This window comes from Capra hircus, chromosome 17 (assembly GCF_001704415.2).
Source record: "Capra hircus breed San Clemente chromosome 17, ASM170441v1, whole genome shotgun sequence".
Classification (NCBI taxonomy): domain Eukaryota; kingdom Metazoa; phylum Chordata; class Mammalia; order Artiodactyla; family Bovidae; genus Capra; species Capra hircus.
In genome coordinates, this window is record NC_030824.1 from 447,805 (window position 1) to 468,296 (window position 20,492).

Here is a 20,492-nt window from a genome sequence, read left to right on the forward strand (position 1 = left end):
GTGTACCCCAATGTTCATCGCAGCACTCTTTATAATAGCCAGGACATGGAAACAACCTAGATGTCCATCAGCAGATGAATGGATAAGAAAGCTGTGGTACATATACACAATGGAGTATTACTCAGCCGTTAAAAAGAATACATTTGAATCAGTTCTGATGAGATGGATGAAACTGGAGCCGATTATACAGAGTGAAGTAAGCCAGAAAGAAAAACACCAATACAGTATACTAACACATATATATGGAATTTAGAAAGATGGCAATGACGACCCTGTATGCAAGACAGCAAAAAAGACACGGATGTGTATAACGGACTTTTGAACTCAGAGGGAGAGGGAGAGGGTGGGATGATTTGGGAGAATGGCATTGTAACATGTATACTATCATGTAAGAATCAAACCACCAGTCTATGTCCGACACAGGATACAGCATGCTTGGAGCTGGTGCACGGGGATGACCCAGAGAGATGTTATGGGGAGGGAGGTGGGAGGGGGGTTCATGTTTGGGAACACATGTACACCCGTGGTGGATTCATGTCAATGTATGGCAAAACCAATACAGTATTATAAAATAAAATAAAGTATAAAAAAAAAGAAAAAAATTGACGAACAACTATCAATGATCAGTCATCTAATTATTCTTAAAAAAATCAATATGGAAATTCCTATGCCAGATAAGTAAATTGATACTATTACTACATGCCCTTTTTCAAACAGAAAACTTGTGTTTTTATTAGGATATGAAGCAATAAATTTACCATCCAAAATAAAAACCACCAGACACATCTGTAATGTGCTGATACACCCTTTTCACATACCTCATCCCACACACGTCACCCTGCGGGGCCTCTGCCCACAGCTGTATCTTCTCCTCTGTACAGACTCTCCCAGGAGCCACCTCCTCCTTGGAGACACCTTCCGACTCCTCACCTTCCAGCAACCCCTCCCTAACCGAGACTCCACCACAACCCCACGTGGACCAGGATGAGGGACCCGAATCTGAGCTGCATGCTGACGGACCAGGAGCTCCAGTGGATGGGCCTCACAATTCTGAGGGTCCCCGTAAGAGAGGACAGTTTCCCCAGCGCCCAGTGTTTGCCCTGTTGTTTGGCCCAGAACCCCTTGTGGGACTCTGCACTGCGCCCCCTGCTGGACACAGGCACCTCCTCCAGCTCCTGGGATGTCCCAGCCGCCATGCAGAGTGGCCCCTTGTACAGCAGGCATTGAGGATGGCACCCCCGGGAGAGAGGGCTGAGGGGCCTTGGTAGGTCCTCCCTGGGCACAGGGATGCCCTCACACTGGGACTCTCATCTCCATGGAAACCGACCATACTCCGCAGTGTGCATCTGTGTTAACGGTCCAGCCCCGCCTGCTGTGCACACCCTGCACGTGTGTGTGACAGGGCAGTGACGGGGAGCAGCAGGGCACACGCCTGGAGACCTGTCTCATGTGCTGCTTGTGCCGTGACCCGGTTAGGCTCAAAGGCGCCTGAAGAAAGCTTGCTCGGTTGGAATGTGAGGAGGGGTCAGGCATCTCCCTGCAGAGACAGGAAGCATCCTAGGGCAGGGGGTCAGGGCATGTGCCACAGTCCAGAGAAGGGGAGGCTGGTGACCCTGGTGAACAGCTGTTCTAGGTCAGAGAGGTGGGCGCTCTGAACTTAGGACTCAGCTCATCCAAAGAGAGCAGAGAGGAAAGGCTAGGGAAAACAACATCATCTTGCTGAAACTCTGAAAGCACTTTTTGAAAATAGTATTTATTTTGGCGGCGTGTGTCTTTGTTGGTGCCCGTGGCCTGGCTCTAGTTGCAGAGAGTGAGGGCTACTCTCTATTTACGGGGCAAGGGCTTCTCCTTGCAGTGGCTTCGCTTGTTACGGCGTCTGGTCTCTGTGGCAAGCGTGCTTCAGTCACTGTGGCTTAGGATTTTGTTGCCCCAGGCATGTGGGATCCTTCTGGAGCAGGAATCAAACATGTCTCCCCTGCATTTGGAGGCCAATTTTTCACCTCAGAACCACCAAGGAAGTCACTGAAACCCTTTTATTTTTTTGCTTCTTATTTTAGTCTCTGGAAAGGTACGTGTGTTTCTACACCCTCCAATCCAATCACAGCGATGTTGACTACATTATTGTGTTTAATCCCCTGCCTAGCACCCAGCGGTGCCAGAGGGACCCAGCCTGCTCTTGTGGGACAGTAGGCAGGGGGTGTGAGCCCCAAGTGCTGGACTCGTCTCCCTGTTGCTGCACAGACCCACTGATGTGGACTGATCTTTGTCCCTCAAACTCTGTGTCGAAACCCTCACTCTTGAGTGACTGGCTTTCAGGTAAGACAATGAAGGCGGGACCTGGGGTGACTGAGGTCATAGGAAGACGCCCTAAGACACAGAGCTGGTGCCCCTGTAAGAACAGGGGAACCCCCAGGACATCACACGGAGAAAAGCCTGGGTGAGGCCAGTTAGGACACAGGTGTCTGCAAGCTAAGCAGAGAGGCCTCAGGGGGAACCAGGCCTGCCTCACCTGGACCTCGGGCCTCAGCCTGCGTGGCCCTGAAGACACCGTCTGTTGGCTGACCCCCGCCCATCTGTGTGCTGTGACAGCAGCCGTGACAGGTATCAGCCTCAGTCTCATGCACTGTGTCCCCACGGCAGCCTCGCCAGCACCCGGGATGTCACGCAGGCTGAGAGCATCTGCCACCAAGGACAGGCTTTAGGGGCAGATTTTGAGAGGACACATTGTCCTCACACAGTCCCCTAGTGTGGGTCTAGACCCCACTTTTAGGTTAAACAAAAACAGAGGCAGTTGAGCTGCCCGAGGATGGCTCTGCCTCGGGACCCCCAGGGCTGTGGGGAAAGCAGGCTTTTGCCTCACTTCCCCCCTGGCCTGGAGCACCGTGGGGCAATTCAAGCTGTCATCCCATGATAAACAGTAATAACCAGCCTCCTCCTTCGCCTGGAGTGAGGCGATGGTCATGGAGGCCGAATTTCCAGACTTGGAGCCAGAGAACCACCCTGGGACCCCCGAGGGTCGATTGCTATCACCATAGATCAGGGTTTTGGGGGCCATTCCTGGGAGCTGCTGGCACCAGCCCACAAAATTACCCCCAGTGTTGCTGCTGCTTCCAGAGCAGGTGATGGTGACCCTCTGGCCCAGGGACCTGGACACGGAGGACGGCTGAGTCAGCACAGCCTGGGCCCGGGATCCTGGAAGGGGGAGAGACAGAGATGGTGACTTGGGGGTCCAGACACGAGAGCAGGGAGCAGGGCCCATGAGTCTTCCCAGGGTCCTTCTCCTGTCCCCCCATCCAGTCACCTGTGCAGAGAGCGCCCTGGATGAGGAGCAGAGGGGACCAGGCCATGGTGGACACCGTCAGGGCGTCCCGCTGTCTGTGGCCCCACAGCTGAGCAGAGCGTCCCCACCCCGCTCCTTCCCCTCTTCATACCTTGGGAGGGGGCGGGGCCTTTCATGCAAATGACCGCCCTCCCCGCCCCGCCCCCACAATGCTCTGATCCCCTCTGGGACCTGGCTCAGCTTCCTGGGCCTGAGGGAGGCCAGTGTGTGATCAGGGGCAGGGTTGCGTGGGCCTTGGGGGTGGGAGGTCACAGCAGGGAGCCCTGAGCAGAAGCCAAGATGCAGTGCCAGGAGACTGGGCCCGGCTCTCACAACCCAAAACCCTCAGGACCGGCCCCCGCGCGCCCCCTGGGGTCCAGGCCCGGACCCTCGTCCTGTGACCTGGTGACCTGGGCCCTCAGGGACAGCCCCGCCCCCTGTTCAGCGCACTGCCCCCTCCTTAGGGAAAAACTGCACTTCTGTCCCCTGTGCCTCAGGGCTTTCTGGGAGCTCCCCTCAGACCCTTCGGGAGAGTCAGTTATGGCGCCCTGTCTGCTCAGGGGTCAGGAGTGAGAGGCATCTAGGACTCAAACTCCTCTCAGCTCAGGATCAGGTCAGGGCAGTGACATCCCAGGGGGTCCCGTCCCCCGCTGTGCAGGGCAGAGGTGCCCCCTCTGCGGGTTCCCTGTCGTGGGGAGTGTCCTCCGTCCTCTGTGTGTCCCCTCAGCCCTGAGGAGGACGGGGCTCTTCCCTTTGGAGGGAGGGAGGGTGTGGGGAGTGGCCTGGGGTGTGACCCTGGACCCCTAAATGCCTGGATCTTTGCTGTGTGTGTCTTTCCACACACCGGACCCCGTCCCGTGTCCTGTCCTATGAAGGGACCCATGCTGGGTGACTCTCCTGCAGGCACAGGGCACAGAAGGCTATGATCTTCTGACAGACTGACCTTGCTCATGATGGAGGCCATCTCATACGGGGGTTGAGGAATAAAGAGGAGCCCGGGATTCGGTAGGAAAGTTATGAATCATAAGAGGAGGGGAGGAGCCCTTAGGAAAGAGTTGAGGAGCCAGAGGAGGCAGGGCGGAGCTGAGGGATGCAGGGCGGAGCTGAGGGGTGCAGGGCAGAGCTGAGGGGTGCAGGGGGGAGCTGAGGGATGCAGGGGGGAACTGAAGGATGCAGGGGGTCAGCTCTGGGGGCTCCTCCCCTCTCTGCTCCTGGGGAAGCGGGTAGTCTGATAACCCTGAAGAGGACACCTTCTAATTCTGGGTCCTCAATCCTGTTTGAAGCTTCACCCCCAGAGCTTGAGGGGTCACAGCTCTAAGTCTGTCTCCTGAGAGGAAGCACCTGCTGAGACCTCCAACTCGGTCCACTGAGCCCGGGGACAAGCCCAGGTCAGGGGACCATCTGGTGTGCTCAGGTTCCCCCAGCTCCGGGAGGGTGCACGGCGCCCCCTGGTGACGCACTGGGGGAATGTCCGCGGTGGGAAAATGTGAGGAGGGAAGGAGCTGCCCCTTCATTTTCCAACTAAGAGCCCATCAGTGAGGGGTGTGCATCCTCTGCCCACTGACCCAGCAACCGGGTGCCCTGACCCCACTGCTCTGTGTCTGACGCTGACCTGGGCACCTGGGGCGACTCCTGTCAGCAGCTCCTTCCACCCAGGGGTTTGAGACCACTCCTTGTTGGCCAGGCTGAGGGGGCTGCGGTGCTGCAGAGCGTGACGCTCAGCTCCCTGGACTCTGAGGACTTGGGACACCAGGGAGGGAGGGGGCGATCGCAGGGCCAACCACCGGCCCCCATCTCACAGTCAGCACTGACGACCCAGGTGGGGTCAGGCGCAGGCCTTCCTGGCCCCACAGTCACCAGCAGAGGGGACGACAGGGGTGCACACGAGCCTGCTTTCCCACTCGCTTGGTCCCCCCTTGTTGCTGCTCCGTCTCCCCGCGCACTGTTTACGGGGCGGGGCCTGGGGGCGGTCCACGTGCTGAGGAGCCCGGCCATGACCCGGCATCCGGGCCCCCAGGGAGTCACCGAGAGTGTGGGGATTTGGGGAGCCAGTTCTGAGTAAGGTTCTTCCAGGAGCATAAGTCCTCCCATGAACCTCGAGGTGTGTCCTTAGACAGCACAGGTTTGCGGAAATTCCTCCCAACTTCGAGTCTTATGTTTAAATACAGACACAGTTTTCCCCATGGCCTCAGATGTGAATTGTGTTTCTGGGGTTTTGGATTTTGACCGTGACCTGGGAGTGAATGTGTTATGGGGAATTAACATGCCTGGACTGACTTGTAAGACAATTCTCAGGGGTTATTTCCCGATAACAGACAAAGACATACATCTGGAAATTTGATGTCCCTAAATATTTGGGGAGAGGGGGCCGTTTCCTGTTAACCACAGATTCCTGCCACCAACAAAAGGCTGTGATTCAGGAGCTCCAGTTGGGAAACTGCACTCTAGAAAACTCCACGGGTGGTGCCCCTTCGGGTAAATGGAATATTAATTTGTCTCCAAGGCCAAGTTCATGATGCTGTGCATCTCTTAGTGTGACTTGAATGACAAGACGCCTAATGGCAGTGGTGGGGGTCTGAGTCTCCCTGTGGAGCCAAGCCTCCTTCCCAACAACATGGGCAGAGAGGGGTCCCCCTGGAGAGATGGACGCACCCGGGGAGAGCTGGGAGGAGACACGCGGCCACGAATCACCGGACAGGAGACGTGCCCAGAGCCTCCCTCCCGTGGGGACCCTGACCTGTCCCACCCCCTCCCTGCCTCTCCTGCCACTAAGCGCTGAGCCCTCTGAGCACAAGGGCAGGTTTTGGTAGCACTTCCCCATGGGCTTACATCACTGCGGCATTGAAACTACTAGTTCCCAGATCACAGTAAATGTCGGCTTCGTCCTCAGGCTGGGCCCCAGTGATGGTGAGGGCGGCTTTGTTTCCAGAGATGGAGCCAGAGAAGCAATCAGGGGCCCCAGAATATCAGCTGCTTGTGCTGTAGATAAGCAGTCAGGGAGCCTGGCCTGGGGTCTGCTGGAACCAGCTGGGGTAGTTACTGGTAGTGACTGACCCAGAGCTCAGTCCACAGGTGAGGGTGACCGTCCCTCCTGGAGACACTGACAGTGCTGGCTCCTGGACCACAGTCCGAGCATCCACCCCTAAGAGCAACAAAAGAGAGACAGGGGTTGTTATGGAGACAGGGCCCTCAGACCCTGCTTGGAGGTACCCCAAAGATGCAGAATCTCAGCCCCTGACCTGAGCTGTAAGTGAGGAGCCTGGGCAGAAGAACCATCCAGGCCATGGTGGGGACCCTCCCAGGATGCGGCCTCCTCAGCCTCCTGGGCTGCAGGTGGGGTCCTGGGCCTTTTCATGCCTCCAGCCTCTCAGGAGGAGGAGGGGCCTCATGCAAATCACTTCCTCCTCTCCCTGCCAAGGTCACCAGAGGTCCCCTGGGGTGGGGGTTCTTGAAGGAGGCAGATGCTGGACCTCACACAAGGCAGGGACAGCTCGGGCAGGAGCCCCTGAGTGATGGGGCGACGTCTTTCAGCAAATGTGCTCCTATGACCTTGGTGACCTCGGTCCTCTATCTCCTCCCTGGAGTGTCTGAGGCTGAAGGAGGAGTTTGCACGTCTTCCTCTGCTGCTGCTAAATTGCTTCAGTCATGTCTGACTCTGTGCAACCCCACAGATGGCAGCCCACAAGGCTCCTCCATCCCTGGCACTCTCCAGGCAAGAACGCTGGAGTGGGCTGCCATTTCCTTCTCCAGCGCATGCACGCACGCCTGCTGAGTCGCTTCAGTCGTGCCCGACTCTGTGTGACCCCATGGACAGGCTCCTCTGTCCACGGGATTCTCCAGGCAAGAATACTGGGGTGGGCTGCCATTTCCTTCTCCTAAGTCTGTCTCTCTTGTCCCAATAATCCAGCCTTTCCCACACCTGAGCCCGTCTTTAGACCACTCTCTGTCTTCTCAGGGAGCCCTGAGTCCCGTCTGTGCGGTGCTGGCCGTCCTCCTCCACCAGCCCTGAGCCGAGCAGGAAATCCCGGAGCCTGTGTCTGCTGTGAAGGGTGAGGGGTGGCCCTTGAAGCACTCTTTTAAACTGTCTCTAGTCCCAGCGGTGGGGAGACCAGGGTGGGAGGTGGGGAGTGACAGGCAGAGCCGCGTGGGCAGGCTCAGGGTGACGGCGTCCTGTGCTGTGAACAGCCATGACCATGCGGAGCACCTTCCACAGAACTGCGGATCTTACGGGTAAAGGTCACCGTCTCATCATGCAATTACGATAGCGGGCAAGTTCAGTTCCAACAAAGTTGGGACACATGTCTCATCATCAGAAATAGAAAAACACGGTGTGTGAACAGGTAGGTGTGGTGAGCGTCGTGGACCTTGTAAAACTCCCTTCCCTGTGGTTCTGCTGTGGAGCCGGATGGACGCGCCACAGAGGAGGGGTGTGGGGGCAACGAGGAGGAGAGGGAGCTCAGACATCTCAAGTTAACGTGTGTGGAAGAGACGGGAAAAGTCTTGTTCATCTCTTGTTTCTTTGACATAAAAATGTGAATACTATTCTTATTTTGTATTCATGTTAGATTTGCTGCTAAAGCATCTGTTTAATGAAATCCACCTAATTTCTGTCAGAGGTGCTTGAAAAGCTCAGCTCATAGAGGTGAAAATATGTATTCCTCCTTAACTCATTTCTTCTTATATGAGCATGCTGATGACAGTTGGCGGAGCTCCTGAGTTCATGTATTTCATGTCACACGTGTTAACATAGAGGGAAGGAACGAGGAATGAAGCCACATAAACTGACACAGTACCAGTTTCCAGGCTTCACTGCAAATGCTGAAACTGCCAAATAACACCACAGGGGACACTTTTAAATGACAGGGATGGTGACAGAGGGCTCTTGCCTGCATCCCTCCTCCGCTGGGAACACCCGGGCGCTCTGCGGGCAATGGGGCAGCCTCTGCAGGGGTCTCACCCCCTGTCCAGGTGTCCCTGGAGGGCGAGGTTCCTGAAGGAAGTCCATTTTCGTTGTATGACCGTCCCTCTGTCCTTGGTTGGATGTCAGGTCTGGGCACTGACCCCACGACAGAGCAGCAGGAACTGAGAGGCGAGCCTGTGGCTCTGAGCTGAGAGCTGCCATGTCCCCTGGGGGCCCAGGTGCAGGACGTCACCTTCCAGTGAGGACCCTGCTGCCCACGTGGGCAAGAGCCAAGGGAGGAGGTGCAGGCTGCCTGGCCAGGACCCTGCGCTCTCAGGACCAGACCCACAGCGCCCCCTGCTGGCCTCAGACCTCCTCATCCCCCACTTCACATCACAGCCTCCTGGAAGGGCTTTCTCACACTTGCAGCTGGGTCTCTCTGATGTCACCCCCAGGGCAGAAGAATGAGCCCGTCCGTGTAGTTTGTGGTTGGTCATTCATCTCTCCAGGTCACTAATGACCTGCAGACTCATATGGAATGCTGATGTAATTTCGGATTCTCTGTTGTCTCAGTTTGCACTGCCTGGCTCCTGGGGTCACTACCAGAGCACAACCTCGAAACAAGTTCAAGGCTTCAAAGTCCCAGAGTGTCCATGGCTTAAACCTGATCGTGACTCTGTCATGATTCTCCCAGGTTGAAACGTGGTTGATGTTGTGTCTGCAGAGTCTCCAGGAGTTGTCCCAGCCCTAATTGCACATCTCTCTTTTTATTTCTGTCTTTGCAGAGAGAATATGACGTTCTGGGGGAAAACATGTCATTTTCTTGATTACTTCCAAGATCCTGACAGCGTTTATTTCTGACTCCAATATATATAAGGTGTTTTCAGTTTGGTTTCATAACAGTTCTGTTTAACAGGCTTGATGTAAGGGACTATGGCTATAAATAGGAGTCTCATCCTTTTTAGGGTTTCCTCCTCCATTGCTGGACTTAGAAACCTAATGACCTGTTACCTGATCCTCAGTGGATACAGTGCAAGTTCACGTGTTAGACTCCGTAGATTTAATAGGGGTGGTTTTACATCGTCTGTATTGAAAAGAGTGATATTCATCCAACATCATCTCAGATAAAGAACTAGGGAGTGGAAGTGGGAGAGATCATGAGGGAAAAGGGGAGAACATGGGCAAGTGATGCATCTGAGGGCCACGTCCTAATGGGGAGGGTCTTCCAGTACCTGGAGGTGAGGGGCTTCTCAGGGTGCAGTCCCCGAGAAAGGGAGGCACCCAGCTTCCCTAAGTGTCTGGGTTCAGGCCAGGAGTACAAACCTGGAGCAGGAGTGGGACATGCAGGGGGTGGGAGAGGCCCCCCCAAGGTCTCCAGGGCACAGATGCTGGACTTCTGCTTCTTCATCATCCTGCCAAGTATCTGTGAGGGACTGTGTATCTGGGCACAGCGGGATTCTGTTTGTATTTGGAGACCAGAGAGAAAAGGAGTTATTATCAATGACCCCATTAAGATGGACCAGGATGAGTCTCAAGTTAGGTTCTGGTTGATCACACATGGATGATCAGGGAGCATTTTAGCAGTATCAGGAACCATTTTTGTTTAGTTTTGCTTTTCCCTGAGACTTCATATAAACTGAATGGATAGTTGGGAGTAGATTCATCATGAGTCAGAAGGTTTTCAAGTGTAGTAGGTATCTATGCAAGGTGTGTGAAACTTGAAAATTCTCCAAGAAGAAGACCGACAGGCTGAGTTTCTTGTCCCACTTTCTCAGCTCCTTGTTCCCTGACCTCCCTTCAGGACCAGGAATGATGGAGCCCAGCACCACGGCTGCAGGTCTGCAGGCCCAGGAGGCCCAGGGCACAGGGGCCACAACCCCATCTTCCTGCGCTCCCATCACAGGGAGGCCATGGGCCCTGATGGTCCAGGTCTCTGCAACAGGAGGATCATGAGTGACTGTCCAATTTGATTTCAGAAAAGATAAAGAAATGAGACATGGGACCTGAAAAAAATGTTTCTGCAGTTGAGGTGCCATCAGATGATTCATAGACAGAACCTGAGGCAGAAGAAAGCATGGCCTGTCTTGAGAGGCAGCCATCAGTCCTCCTCTGCTGACCCCTCAGGACTCACCTTGTGTGAGGCCTCAGATCATTCTGAAGGAAGAAAAATTCCCATATCTTCTCCATCCAGTTACTAGGAGCCTGGGGGACCACGAGTTTTAGAACATGCTGACCTGTTAGCAGCACTGCAGAAATGAGGAGGGAACAGGGTGCCGGAGCCAGGGCTCCTGTCAGCACCTGAGCTGTGGACCTGGTCCCTGCAGCCCGGGACCCACTCTCTGTGGGATGAGAGGATGGAGATGGGAGGAGCAGGGCTGCAGCTGGGGCGTTTCTGCTGAAGACACAGTGCCGGAGTCCAGCTCCAGCAGCCAGGGATCAACCTGAAGAGATGAGCGGTGTCGGCGAGAAACGACACAGCCTCTCAATTTTCTTGGACTGCTTATTTATTTCAAGCTTAAGATTCTCTTTTATACTTTTACAAAACCATTAGGTCAGAGGTTTGACATTTTCAGTTCCCACTGACCCAGATTTGTTGTCTCCATTAATCATTGTTGCCCCTCAAAAGGAGTTCCTGCCTCAGCAATTCTCTTATCTACGTCTTCTCATGTGTCCTTGTGAATACGATTGTAACTCATGCTAATGTCTGGGCTGCATACCACATTCCTCAGTTTATTTCTTATCTTTCTAAGTCCTGTTTGCCCCTAGTATTCTAAGCTCACTATTTCTTAAACAGGGCTTCTAGCTATTAATATCTCTAAAGTTCCTAATCTCTATAAGCTATAGTAGAATATGCTAACATTACAACATTCTTTAAATCTTTAGCTTCTAACTATTTTAATTATTCCTAAGCCCTAAATTCAGCAAACTCCTTTGCCATAAACACCTTCCTCACAAAGAGGCTTCAGATAGCAGTCCCTCCCATGGCCTCAAGTGGCGACCTACGTGCTCACCCTGGAACACTCTTTTGTAAAAGTCCTTGAAAAAATGTCAATGATTAACCTTATGAATTATTCTCTGAGCACAGCTGCAGAAGGCTTTGTGCCTTCTCATGCTCCTCTCAAAAACAATAAGCTCCTTAATATTCCTTTCAGTCAACTGAGCCGAGGAGAGGAAAAAACAAGTCAGAATCACAAGGCCTAACTCCTTCATCCTGGGTCCGTGCCTGCAGGACAAGGAGAGGGAGTTGGGGCCGTGCCTCCATTTTCTCAGTAATGCCTAATGCGGCTCCCGACCACACAGCACCTGCTCTGGGGAATTTAATCCAGATTTTGAGGGTGGGGCAGGTGGGCTCTGTAGTCAGATATGTGGCTTCCTGGGATGCCTGTGCTGTCTTGGGTCTCAGCACGATCCTGTGTGTCTCCTCCCTCCCTTCACAGAGATCTCTGTGCAGAGAAGCCTTCCTTGGAAATTCCTGTATGGAAACTTCTCACTGAAACCAGGCTCAGAGCCAAAGCTGGAGGCCCAGGGGTTTTTGTCTCACTTCCTCGTCATCTGAGCCCCTCTGGGAACCAACATCCCAGTAATAGTCAGCCTCGTCCTCTGGCTGCAGCCCAGAGATGAGCAGGCGCCCCACATTGGCTGAGGCATTTTTGGATCCAGAGAAGTGGCTGGGGACCCTGGAGCCCTGGAGCTTTTGGGAGTCTGAGTTGTAGGACAGGAGTTACTGGGGAGGACTCCCTGGCTTCTGCTGGTACCAGGTTATAGGCAAGCTGCCACTGTTGTAGTCCCTGCTCAGGGTGCAGGAGAGTCTGGCTGATGCTCCCAGAGATCCAGACAGGGAGGCTGACTGAGTCAGCACAGGCTGGGAGAGGAACCTGCAGACACAGACACAGGGGAGAGGGGACAGGAGTGCAGGAAAGAGTCCCAGAGTGTGCGCCCCAGGTGCTATTGAGGCTGGGAACTGAGCCCTGGTGCCCAGGCCCGTCCCTACCTGAGCAGAGAGAGAGGAGCACCAGCAGGAGAGGAGTCCAGGCCACGGTGCTCACAGAACCCTGGCCCCCCAGTGGCCTCGGCTGCCCCAGGTCTAATTTTCTCCCCCAGCCTCTGCCAGAGGAGGGGCTGCCATGCTAATGGGGGCCACCCAGGGCCCGCCAAGCCCCTCCCTGAACCCTGGTGCTGGAGCTGTGCTCACAGCCCAGATGTAAGGGAGGGAGGGGCTTCCCTCTTGGGAACACCTGGAGGAAGCCCCTGCTGAGACCACACAGGTCCCTGCTCAGGGGACTCTGCAGACAGAGAGGACACACTGCTGAGCTCCCCCAGGAGCACAGACCCCAACCCCAGCCCACCTCCTGCAGTGAGTGGGGCTCCTTGAGCAGCTGTGCAAGGACCCCAAGGCAGACCCACAACGCCCCCTTCTGCTAACATGTGGAAAAGTTTTGCTGAAAAATGGAATGAAATTCAAAGTTCTCTAAGAAGGAACAACATTTGTTCTAGTAGAGAAAATAAGTAAACAGATGAAGATGCTTAGAAGAAACAGAATATTTTGTCATGAAATTACCCCACAAAAAGACATAATGTATCCTTATTTAGCGTAAATATCTAACAAACTTCAGGAGTTATATGCTTCCCATACATTGGATTTGTATTTTTTTAAGCCATTGAAAAAGATGTAAAATTTGTGTTTCTCTGAGAAAGCAGTTAAAGTGTTTTACATACAACCCATAAATAAAGCACATAGAGGGAAATTTATCCGACTTCCCTTGTTTTCCTGTGTTTAAGGATCTGCCTGTCGATGGAGGGGACATGGTTGCAGTGCCAAAGCCAGGAAGCTCCCACATTCTGCAGAGCAACTCAGCAGGAAAGCCGAACTGCTGAAGCTCCATCCCCCAGAACTGGTGCTCTGCAACAAGAGAATCCACGCCAATGAGAAGCCAGTGCACTGTGATGAAGAGCGGCCATGCTGTCCCCACCCCACCCACCGCCACAACCAGATAGCCCAGGAGCAGTGAAGACCCCGCACAGCCATCAATCAACCAATCAAGTGTAAAAAACAACCTGACCACCAAACCAGTAGAAGGGGACATTACAGACCACCATTGTAAACAGTGATCCAAGTCCTCTCGACAAAATGAAACATTAGAAAAGTAGAAAAATCCCAATATCAGGTTAAGACATTGACAGTGTTACCAAATGTTATTGTTTTGAATATATGTTATATTTTATATGAAGACTCTCAAACATAAATTTACAGAGCAATCCAGTTCACACACTCCCAGTCGCCCCCGAACCCTTCAGGCTCTTCTCGTGTCTCTGGAGCCTGGGCGTTTGCCGAGACCAACCTCGGAGCATCCTCCTTGTCCAAGGCGACAGAGGCCGCCCCAGGGAGCAGCCTGGGGGGAACCTGGCGACCCTGGCACTTGGCGGGCAGTGGGACCATGCAGGATGCCAGCATGCTGGGCCACTGCCAGGGAGGAAGTAACGCTGGCCTCAACAGTTGCGCATTCTGTGGAGGGTGACTTTCGTCTTTTACCCAGTGAACAACTCAGGCTCCCAGTGGAGCCTGAATGTTACTGCATTCATTGGAAATGATGTGGTAATTCATCTACCTGGATTGTGTGAGGAAGCAGAAAAAAAATGTTCCAAAAGGGAAAGGTCTGGAAGGCTGGACAAAGGCTTCTCATACCTGACAGAGCTCATATTGTGCTTGATTTTCATCAAACAGCTGATCGTATCCAGGAACAACAGAGAGGAGAACAAGCAGGAAAAAATTGGGGTACCACAGAAAGGGCATTCTCCCTGTTTATTCTTTCCAAAAGGACCAGAGTGGACTTAGGATATGTGATCTTGTTTCTGACTTTGATGGCTTTTCTGAGAGGTTCCAAGTTCTGGCTAACCACTACAAATCTATATACCCACTTCGGAAATAGACATTGAAGATGAATTCCAAAAACTCAAGGGTTATACGCAAAAGGGTGAGACCAACTGTGAGATATATGGAGTTTATTTCCTATGTCGGGCTTTCAAGGAAACACCATCGAAGAAAATCTTGGTGAAGGTGCAGTTGCAGCACTGCTAGATACTGACTTTGAAAGCCATCCTTTCGTAACCTCTTTGAGCTGTACGGTTGGAGGTGTTTGTACTGGCTTGGGTATGCCCCCTTAAAATGTGGAGAAGTGTATGGAGTTGTGAAAGCTTATACAACTAGAGTTGGGATTGGTCCCTTTCCTACAGAGCAAGACAATGAAATTGGAGAATTATTACAAACAAGGGGTAGAGAGTTTGGTGTAACTACAGAAAGGGAAAGAACATGTGTCTGGTTGGACCTTGTTTTGATTAAATATGCTCATATGATTAATGGATTTACTGCATTGGTAGTCAAAAATTTTGATATTTTGGATATATTTCTGGAAATCAGAGTTGAAGTTGCATACAAGTTAGATGGTGAGATTATAACTCATTTCCCAGTAAACCAAGAACTCTTAAATAAATGGACTTAAATGTAAGACCCTCCAGAATGGAACACACAGATATGAAATGCAAGGACATTTAAGGAACTGCCTATTAATGCCCAGAATTGTTTGATTTATTGAAGATGAAATTCAAATTCCAGTTAAATAGATTTGCCTAGATAAATCCAGAGTTGATGATTCAGCTCTTTTAAGGATTTCCAGTGATACAAGAAGCATTCCTGGAGAGGTGGGGAAAGGACTTTCTTAAATATTTCATTGATGATCTACGAATTTCAAGAATAAAGACACTGAAATGAGGTTTAGGCCCTACAGTCGCTTCCAGTCTTTCAAGAGGGATGACTGCTGTGGAGATACACTCCGGCAGTTTGCAGTGTCAGCTGCCTTAGCTGCATGATTGCCTAATCATTTGTTGTTCCTCCTGCTTATGGGGCCATTTTTCTTTTAATTTTCGTAAGAATATAATCAGTGTTGTTGGAAATCAGATAGAATGATCTCTGTTCCTTTCCAAGGCAAACCATTCAATATCACAGTAATCCAAGTCTACGCCCTAAGCAGTAATGCTGAAGAAGCTGAAGTGGAACTGTTCTATGAGGAACTAGAAGACCTTCTAGAACTAACACCCAGAAAAAATGTCCTTTTCAATATAGGGGAGTGAAATGTAAAAGCAGGAAGTCAAGAAATACCTGAAGTAACAGGCAAATTTGGCCTTGGAGTACAGAATGAAGCAGGGCAAAGCCTAATCAAATTTTGCCAAGAGAATGCACTGGTCACAGCAAACACCCCTCTTCCAACAGCACAAGAGAAACCTTTCCACATGGCCATCACCAGATGGTCAATACCAATATTCTTTACAGCTAAAGATGGAGAAGCTCTATACAGTCAGCAAAAACAAGACCAGAAGCTGACTGTGGCTCAAATCATGAACTCCTTATTGCCAAATTCAGACTTAAATGGAAGAAAGTAGGGAAAACCACTAGACCATTCAGGTATGACCTAAATTAAATCCCTTATGATTATACAGTGGAAGTGAGAAATGCATTTAAGGGCTTAGATCTGATAGACAGAGTGCCTGAAGAAATATGGATAGAGGTTTGCGACATTGTACAGGAGGCAGGGCTCAAGATCATCCCCAAGAAAAAGTAATGCAAAAAGGCAAACGGTTGTCTGAGGAGGCCTTACAAATAGCTGTGAAAAGAGGAGAAGCAAGAGGTAAAGCAGAAAAGGAAAGATATACCCATTTGAATGCAGAGTTCCAAAGAATAGTGAGGAGAGATGAGAAAGCCTTCCTCGGTGATCAATGTAAAGAAATAGAGGAAAACAATAGAATGGGAAAGACTAGAGATCTCTTCAAGAAAATCAGAGATACCAAGGGAACATTTCATCCAAACATGGGCACAATAAAGGACAGAAATCGTATGGACCTAACAGAAGTAGAAGACATTAAGAAGAGCTGGCAAGAATACACAGAAGAACTGTCCAGAAAAGATCTTCATGATCCAGATAATCACAATGGTATGATGATTCACCTCGAGCCAGATCCTGGAATGTGAAGTCAAGTGGGCCTTAGGAAAGTAGGGATTACTGAGGTGAAATGTGACAAAAACTAGGGTGTTCAGAGGTAAAATCTGACAGAAACTAAGGGGTTCTGAATTAAAATCTGACAGAAACTTGAGGGGGCTGGTGGTCTGAGGAAAAGTCAGACAGAAACTAGGTATCACTGAGATCAAATGTGGCAGAAATTAGGGGGTTCCAAGGTGGAACCTGAGAGAAACTAGGGTTTCCTGAGGTAATAACTGACAGAAATTATGAGCCTCTGAGGTAAAGAAAATCTGACAGAAACTAGGGGGTTCTGAGGTAAAATCTGACAGAAATTAGGGGGTTGTGTGGTAAAATCTGACAGAAATGAAAGGGTTCTGTGGTAAAATCTGACAGAAATGAGGCAGTTCTGAGGTGAAATTTGACAGAAACTATGGAACAACAGATTGGTTCCAAATAGGAAAAGGAGTACGTCAAGGCTGTATATTGTCACCCTGCTTATTTAACTTCTATGCAGAGTACATCATGAGAAACGCTGGGCTGGAAGAAGCACAAGCTGGAATCAAGATTGCCGGGAGAAATATCAATAACCTCAGATATGCAGATGACACCACCCTTATGGCAGAAAGTGAAGAGGAACTAAAAAACTTCTTGATGAAAGTGAAAGTGGGGAGTGAAAAGTTGGCTTAAAGCTCAACATTCAGAAAACGAAGATCATGGCATCTGGTGCCATCACTTCATGGGAAATAGATGGGGAAACAGTAGAAACCGTGTCAGACTTTATTTTTTGGGGCTCCAAAATCACTGCAGATGGTGACTGCAGCCATGAAATTAAAAGACGTTTACTCCTTGGAAGAAAAGTTATGACCAACCTAGATAGCGTATTCAAAAGCAGAGACATTACTTTGCCAATAAAGGTCTGTCTAGTCAAGGCTATGGTTTTTCCTGTGGTCATGTATGGATGTGAGAGTTGGACTGTGAAGAAAGCTGAGTGCTGAAGAATTGATGCTTTTGAACTGTGGTGTTGGAGAAGACTCTTGAGAGTCCCTTGGACTGCAAGGAGATCCAGCCAGTCCATTCTGAAGGAGATCAACCCTGGAATTTCTTTGGAAGGAATGATGTTAAAGCTGAAGCTCCAGTACTTTGGCCACCTCATGCGAAGAGTTGACTCATTGGAAAAGACTGATGCTGGGAGGGATTGGGGGCAGGAGAAGAAGGGGACGACCGAGGATGAGATGGTTGGATGGCATCACCGACTCGATGGACGTGAGTTTGAGTGAACTCTGGGAGTTGGTGATGGACAGGGAGGCCTGGTGTGCTGCGATTCATGGGGTCGCAAAGAGTCGGACACGACTCAGTGACTGAACTGACCTGAGAGTCTTCTGAGGTGAAATCTGGCAGAAACTAGGGGATTCTGTGGCAAAATCTGACATAATCTAGGGGCTTCTGGGGTAAAATCTGACAGAAACAAGGGGGTTCTAAGGGAAAATCTCACAGAAACTAAGGGTTCTGAGGTAAAAACCTGACAAAAACTAGGGGGTTCTGAGGTAAAATTGGACAGAAATGAAGGGGTTCTGAGGTAATATCTAACAGAAACTTGGGATTACTGGGGTGAAATGTGGCAGAAAACAGGGGTTTCTGAGGTGAAATCTGACAGAAACTAGGGGGTTTTGGGGTAAAGCTTGACAGGAGATAGGGGCTTCTGAGGTAAAATCTATGAGGAAGTAGGGGGGTAGTGAGGTAAGACTTGACAGAAACTAAGGGGTTCTGTGGTAAAATCTGAGAGAAAGTAGGTTCTCCTTAGGTAAATCTGACAGAATATAACAGGTTTTGTGGTAGAATCTGACATAAACTAGGGGCTTCTGACATAAAATCTGACAAAAACTAGGGGGTTCTGAGGTAAAATCTGACAGAATTACATGCTCCAGAGGTAAAATCTGATAGAAATCAGATGATACTGAGGTATAGTCTGAGAGAAACTAGGGGCTCTTTTGGTAAAATGTGACAGAAACTTGGGGTTCTTAGGTAAAATCTGACAGCAACCAGGGGGTATGGAGGTAACATATTACAGAAACTGGAGGCTTCTGAGGTAAAAACTGACAGAAACCAGGGGGTACTAAGGTAAAATGTGACAGAAATTAGAGGCTTCTGATGGAAACTCTGACAGAAGCTAGGGGCTTCGAGGGTAAAATCTGACAGAAACTAGATTGGTTCTGTGGTAAAACCTGACAGAAACTAGGGGCTCCTGAGGTAAAATCTGTGAGAAACTAGTGGGATTCTGGGGTAAACACTAACAGAAACTGAGGGGTCCTGTGGTCAAATCTGAAAGACACTAGGTTTTCCTTAGGTAAATCTGACATAGTATAGGGGCTTCTGAGGAGGAGAAGGGGACGACAGAGGATGAGATGGTTGGATGGTATCATCGACTCAATGGGCATGAGTCTGAGTAAGCTTCAGGAGTTGGTGATGGACAGGGAAGCCTGGCATGATGCAGTCCATGGGATTGCAAAATGTCAGACAGGACTGAGCAACTGAACTGAACTGAGGTTAAAATCTGACAGAAATTAGATGGCTCTGTGGTAAAATCAGACAGAAACTAGGGAATTCTGAGCTAAAATCTGACAGAATTACAGGCTCCAGAGGTAACATCTGAAAGAAACGAAGCAATACTGAGCTATAATCTGAGAGAAACTAGATACTCCTTTGGTACAATCTGACAGAAACTAAGGGGTTCTGACATAAAATCTGAGAGAAACTAGGGAGTCTCTGAAGTAAAATCTGGCAGAAGCTAAGGGATTCTGTAGTAAAATCTGACAGGAACTAGGTTCTCCTTAGGTAAAATCTGACAGAAACTAGGGGGTTTTGAGGTAAACTTTGACTGAAGATAGGGGCAGATTTTATCTGGCAGATTTTACCAGATAGGGTAAAATCTGACAGAAACTATGTGGTTCTGATGTAAAATTTGACAGAATTATATAGGCTTCAGAGGTAAAATCTGATAGAAACGAGGCAATACTTAAGTATAGTCTGACAGAAACTAGGGACTCCTTCGTCACAATCTCACAGAAACTAAGGGCTCCAAGGTTAAATCTGAGAGAAACGAAGGACACCTTAGATAAAATCTGACAGAAACGAGGGCATTCTGAGGTGAAACTGACAGAAACGATGGTCGTCTGAGGTAAAATCAGACAGAAAGTGGGATTCTGTTGTAAAATCTGACAGAAACTAAGGGGTCTGAGGTAATATCTGACAGAAACTGGGAAGTTCTGAGGTACAATCTGACAGAAACTAGGATGTTCTCAGGTAAAATCTGAGAGAGTGAAGAGGTTCTGAAGTAAAATCTGAAAGAAACCAGGGGTTCAGAGGTAAAATCTAACAGAAACTAGGAGATTTTGAGTGAAAATCTGACAGAAAGATGAGGTTCTGAAGCACAATTTCAGAAAATATGAAGTTCGTAGGTAAATTACAGAAACTAGGAGATTCTGAGGTTGAATCTGATGAAAACTAGAAAGTTCTGATTGAAAAACTGACAGAAAGAAGGAGGTTCTCAGCTAAAATCTTAGAGGACATACAGAGTCTTCTTGTGACCTGAAAAGGCACAGGCCTAGCAGGAAGCCACACAGCTGAGGACAGAGACCTCATGCCCTTCCCTCTTTGTCTGAAGTAAATTCATCATAGCAAGTGCTGTATCTGAACTAATGATCCTAGTGCTATTGAGCCAAAGCCCACTCTGCTCATCACATGACAGGCCAATGAATTGGAGGAGATATGTTGTGGCAAGGAATATGACTTTATTCAGAATGCTGGCTCACTGAGATGACATATTAATGTCTCAAAATAACCAACTCCTAGAGGTCGGAAGGTCAGGTTCTTTTATATTAGCAGAGAGTGACGTGGTGTAGAAATGGAGTCAAAAGGCCAAATAGAGAGGGATAGGCTGTGAGGAAGCAAAGTAAATAGGGCCACCAGTCTTTAAAACATTCTGATGAAGGGCCAGCCTTTGGAAGGATTGTGTTAATCTCTTCTCTTCACAGGTGAGCAAGGTCAGATTATGTCTCATAATAAAGACACTTCAGTTTAGCAATCAGGCAGAGGAGTAAGGTCTTCTGATTTCCACTTTTCAGTCAATAAATCCTGTCTAACTCTTTGAGAATCCAGCACACCTGGCCCAAAGACTGCAGCACGCCAGGCCAAAGACTGCGTGGCCCAAGATTGCAGCACACCAGGCTTCCCTGTCCATAGCCAACTCATGGAGCTTGCTCGAGCT

General features: G+C 50.0%; 1 pseudogene and 1 gene segment (V, D, J or C); one reads left to right on the top strand and one right to left on the bottom strand.

Annotated features, from left to right (window-relative positions):
- LOC102176353 overlaps positions 1-20,492 on the bottom strand; it is a 460,158-nt gene that overhangs the window by 259,926 nt on the left and 179,740 nt on the right.
- Positions 7,507-14,936, top strand: LOC108637855 (annotated as a pseudogene).